The sequence below is a fragment of the Narcine bancroftii genome, chromosome 13 (genome assembly GCF_036971445.1).
Source record: "Narcine bancroftii isolate sNarBan1 chromosome 13, sNarBan1.hap1, whole genome shotgun sequence".
Taxonomy (NCBI): domain Eukaryota; kingdom Metazoa; phylum Chordata; class Chondrichthyes; order Torpediniformes; family Narcinidae; genus Narcine; species Narcine bancroftii.
Window position 1 is genome coordinate 31479240 of NC_091481.1, and position 5924 is coordinate 31485163.

Here is a 5924-nt window from a genome sequence, read left to right on the forward strand (position 1 = left end):
ACCCCTGTGCTCCGATCTGTAGCCCCCAGGCATAAGCAGCTGTCGGTCATACAGAGAGATCGTGGCTGCGAGTCAGGCCCCCAACCGGGCCGATGAGCCCCAGCCAGAATCACCCACCATTTTACAGCAGACACGGTAAACATGGAGCAGAGCAGCACATGGCTCCCGAGGGAATATAGAATCTGCCGCCATCCCCGCTCAGCAGAGGCACCCACTCCAGGATGCAGTTGCAGTCTAATTCTAACGGCACGGCAATACTCGCCTTGCTCTGGGCCCAAGCTGTTGATGGGTAACAGTCTCCATGGCTACCATGACTACGGTGTTTATTTTCAAGGCAACAGTTGCTACTGATCTCTATTCGCGTCATCATCTACATGATGTTACCGCCCCCACGGCTGACAATGTCTACTTTCATTGGCCGTATGTAATGCCCTCTGCATGGCCTGTTGGGTGATTATCAAATTTGGACAGGTCCCCTTACCTTCCAGGCCTCTAGCCTTCAGCCTATTCAGCCTAATGGGTAATCCACCATGAGGATCTGAATGATTACATCAGGGCTATTATGGACTTTATCTAAACAGCTGTAGATGAATGTGTCCCTGCCAAAACCTTTAGGGTTTTCCCCAACCAGAAGCCTTGGATGAGCAATGAAATCTAGAACCTTCTGAGACCTAGATCACAGGCATTTAAGTCCAGAGATCCAGAACGCTAGGTACAACCTATGGAAAACCATCTCCCAGGCAAAGTGGAGATTCTGGACAAGAATGGAAACAATGAAGGATACCCGACAGCTGTGGCAGGGCCTAAATGATGAAACCTGCTACAAAACCAAATCTGGTGAAATAGGAGACAGCAAAGCTTCACTCCCAGATGGGTTCAATGCCTTCTCTGCCAGATGCTACATTCAATGTTGCAACTACTATAATTATCTCCAGCTCACCTTATCAACATATTCCTGCTTTTTCCTACCTGGTGCATCAGCTCTCTTCACCCAACATCTTTTCATATAGTCCAGTCCACTTCCAAGCTTTCTGTTCTCTCTGCTTGAACTTGCTGTTGATTACTGTTGCGCATTCTTGGATTCAAATTCTGTTTCCTGGTTCATCCTACACAGTGTGGAGAGCCTTGATATTTTCAGGTTTGCTTGAGTACCCTGCTCCCATCTTCCTTTCAGGCCCTTCTCAAATTATCCCTGGTTAACCACGCCTGGTGTGCTATCTCATCAGCTTGCAGGACTTCACATTGCCCAATCCACCACCATCCTCCCGGCACACCTTGCTTCATTTACTGCTGCGCATTGCAGGGCTCAATTCATCTATACTCTGGCCACTTCAAGTTTGCGAGAGCACATACCCTCAATGTGTGGATGTGCTCGTGAATGTCAATGCAATTCTCAAGAGAACACGACAGAAGGAAAACTGGAGCAGTGGACCAGGTCAGCCAGGGGTGAGCCACAGAGGTTTTGCAGTCATGGAGACTCTGACAGTCCCATCCGGGTTACTATGTGGAGGGCACACAGCTGAAGGTGGTTGAATGGCAGACCCCAACTCTGGCTCAGCGGCTGGACGTGGCATTTTGCAGCAGACTGCTGCCGAACAGCTTCAGGGAACCAGGAATTAGAGTCCGGAAGGCATGACAGCAAATAGGCTCCCCAAAAGGCTTCGGAAGCTGATGGTGATCAGGGGTTCGGAACCATCGGTCGAGGTGGTATGATCAGGATATGGTTCCTCAAGGTCAGGTTCACTGCTGAACAAAGGCACCAGAAGCAGAAAAGTCTAGGGCAGTGATTCTCAACCTTTTTCTACTCACTTACCACCTTACTAACCACAGAACACCAATGCCACACTGATCTAGGGACTTTCCTTTGCTTTTCTCTCTCTCTTGTTATAACTATAGTGTTGGATCAATTGGTGAATTTTTGTTTGCCTCTGCTGGACAAGCAAAGTGAGGAGTTTTGTCTATTTTGTGGACATGACAATAAATAGAATCTTGAATCTTCTCTAGACTATTGTTGCTAACACTGGCCAGTGTATTGCTTCTGTAGCTCAATGGTTCTCAACCATTTTTTTTCCCTACTCACATACCACGTTAAGTAAACCTTGACTAACCACAGAGCACCTAGACCATAGGATACCATAAGTAATCTTTACTAATTACAGAACACCTATGACATTTCTATGGCCTAAGTGCTCTGTGGTTAGTAAGAATTACACTATGTAGTACTAATCTTGCCGCAGAAGAGCAAGGTTGGAAAGTTAGGGTGCGCCTGGTTACCAAATCCATGACAAGCCTCTGAGGAATCTCAGTGCAGGCCCTCAGAAAGGTAATTACATCCCTATCTGACTCAGCTGAACTGAGCAATCACTAGCTCTAGCTAAACAGGAGGGATCCCATCTGGGCTGCAAATGACCACTGGGTGAGATGGTTATGGGACACATTCCTAGGTTTGATCAGCCTGTGGTGGGCCTGCTTTGGCAGAGGGTGTCTTGTATTTACAAGGCTGAAATACCCAATGATACCAGGGAATACAACTGAGGTGTCCTGTTAATATTCCCTAATGGTCATCCTCCATTATTATAATTGAGGCAACCGACCATGTTAACTCGATGAGAGAGGATCGATCCAACCAATACTGAAACATCAGGGATTATATGAATTGTTCCTCTATCTGTGACCAGTTTAGCTTCCACCAGCTTGGAGTCAGAACAGCCACTAATAATAGAGACATATCTTAGCTCCACCTACCTTTATTTTGGCTAAGGAAAGGCCCTAAAATAAAGGGTTTGCTTGATGATGATTTGCATAAATGTCAGCATAGATTTATGAACAGAAAATCAAGTCAGACAAATCAGTCATGAAGACACAAGGAAACAAACTCTTCAGCCCAATTCAGAGATTCCAACCAAGTTGCTTGACTGAACTGGTCCCATTTTCTGGAGTTTGGCATCCATCCAAACCTTCCCTATCCACGTGCCTCTCTGAATTACTTTGAGATGTCATAATTGTGCCTGTCACCACTGTCAGCTGTGTCCTCATATTCCCCACCCTCTGTGTGGGAAAAGGTCCCCCTAAGGAAGTGATTCTCAACCTTTTTCTTTCCACTCACATTCACTTTAAGTAATCCCTAGGCCATTGGTGCTCTATGATTAGTAAGAGATGGCTTAAGGTGAGAGGTGAATGGGAAGGGAAGGTTGAGAACCACTGCTCTTGACCCAATTCTTACTGAAATATTTTGCTGGAGAAAAATGGTCATTGGCCCATTTCCTTTGGAGTTCTGAAACCGTGCACATAATGAGTCAATGAGGTACGATTAAAACACTGGTTTTCAAACATTCTTTCCACCCACATCCCATCGTAAGCAATCCCTTACTGATCACAGAGCGCTTATGGCATAGTGAATACTTAAAGTGGTAAGTGAGTGGAAAGAAAAAGGTTGAGAACCACTGCACTAGGGTCTCCTTTAAGTATTTCCCCTTTCCCCTATGAAAAAGAATGACACCATCACCTGATCTATGCCCCTCATGGTTTTATAATCTTCTCTCAGGTTATCCCGGAACCACCTACTCTCCAGGGGAAAAGAGCCAGTGTCTCCTTTTAACCCCAGCTCTCTAGCCCGTAGCAGGCTTCTGAATCTTTCTGCTGTTTACCAGGTTCATGATATTATTCACACAGTCGGGCGATCCAAAACTCCATCCAGCACTCCAAGTATAGTCTTACCAATGTTTTGAGCAGTGATGTGTCAACTCTTGTATTCAATGCTTATTATTGTCTGATGGGGCTCCAAGTGTGCTGGGTTTAGAATAACTTTCAGCTCTTGGTAGCAGTGTTTTCTGATTAAGAATAACTTAGCTCACTCATAGCTAATTTGGTTTCCCTGCAATTGTGTGTCTGGAATTCAGTTTCAAAACTGTTCTACTGCACTCTTGTGTTCAGCAAGTGAAATTTCAAATAATACAACTAAAGCCGCAAAAGATTTTGACGTGCAGTTCATGAACTCAACCCTGGGTATATAGAGGAAAGACGCTGTCCAAATGGCCAGCTCTGAGTTACCACACCCACTAATTGGCTCCTGCTCCTACAATTGGCAGCATCTTGGGAAGAGATGGGCTGACGGCCTTCTCTCTGCCGTTTATCTGTGTGTGGGGTGAATATGCTCAGCGTCATGGGGGAGGGGGGCATTTGCGGGCCATGAGATGTTGTGCCCCCCGCCCACCTAGTGCCACTAGTGGCACGTGGCTTTATTTCCTTGTGAAATAAGCACACGTGTCTGTTAGGTTGGAGCAAGGGGGAAGTGTGATGGCAGCACATGGAGGAGGTTCATGGTAGGTATGCCACCCTCTCTCCCTGCCACCCCGAGAGTCTTCGAACAGAAGTTTGTGCCCCCCCCCCCATTAGACTTGAACTGACACCAACTCTGGGTAACCAAAAATCTGCCCCTAGTACTGTTCCAATGGCTTTTGATTGTTTGCCTGCATCAAGGAATTCTTTCACTGCTTTAATACTCTGATGTTCAGACACATGAAGTGATCGACATCGGGTAAAACAATAAAAGCAGTAAAAGGAGAGGAGCCATTCCGTGCAAAGGATGCAGCGGCACCCAACTGTCCCCTTCCTCTTTCTCTTATCATTCACCTTCTTCCCAGTCTGTGCCCACAAGCAGTAAGGGTGGGGTACACTTGCCGTCACTAGGTGGAGCATGGAGTATGAAGGTAAGGCGTGAAAAGTAAGGTAGCTATATGGGCGGCACTGTTGGCGTAACGCCAGTGATCGGATCCCGTGCTGTCTGTAAGGAGTTGGCACGTTCTCCCTGTGTCTGCGTGGGTTTTCCCCAGGGCTCAAATTTCCTCCCACCGTTTGAAACTTACCAGGGGTATAGGTTGATTGAGTGTAAGTTGGATGGCACAGACTCGTGGGCCAAAATGGCCTGTTACTGTACTGAATTTCTAAATTTGAAATGTACATCAACTTTGGTTTAGGCCACTTGTGGAATACTGTGTGTAATCTACATTGCCCCATTGCAGGAAGGAGGTGAATACTTCAGAGAGGATACAGAAAGGATTTGCCAGGATGTTGCCTAGTTTAGAGGGTTGATGACTGGACAAACATGGGCTGTTTTCTCTGGAGCGCATGGTGACTTGTCAAGCAGAAGATGTATACTTTTTGAGGATTGACATTTGTGAACATCTCGATCTAAAGCTTTCAGGCTGTAATTGAATATGTCTTCAAATTGGTGACAATAATACTTATGCTGTATTTAGCAGTATTTATCTTTGAAAGATATCATCTCAAAAAGCAGAAGCAGGAAAAAAAGGAGTAGCCGCAGCAAGTGAAATAAAGTCCAGAGCAAGATAGGCTTTGAATGGAACTGAGGTCTATCGATGTGGTGAGGGAAGAGATTCCAAGATTGTAATTATAAATCATAGTGATGTTTATTTATCTGATGTGACACGGTGGTGTAGAGGCATTTGGAAGGGAGCAGGAGATCAAGAACAAAGGAGAAAGCATTTCATCGGAGCATCGCAGCAGGTTGTGTCCTAATCGCATAGTGGCTCCTCTCCTCACCATCCTCTGCAATTGGAAAGAAAGATCAATGAAGTCACAGCGCAGGAACTTCTAGAGAGTGTCTGTGAACTCCTAACTCCACAAGCAATAGAACAAGTGATCAACTGACGCAGTGGTTCTCAACCTGATACTTCCCACTCACAAACCACTTTAAGTATTCCCTATGCCATAAGTGCTCTGTGATTAGTAAGGGATTGCTTAAGGTGCTATGTGGGTGGAAAGAAAAAGTTTAAAAACCATTGTTTTAATTGTAGCTCATTGACTCGTTAAGTGCACGGTTTCATAACTCCAAAGGAAATGGGCCAATGACAATTTCTCTCCAGCAAATTATTTCAGTAACAATTGGGTCTCGAGCAGTGATT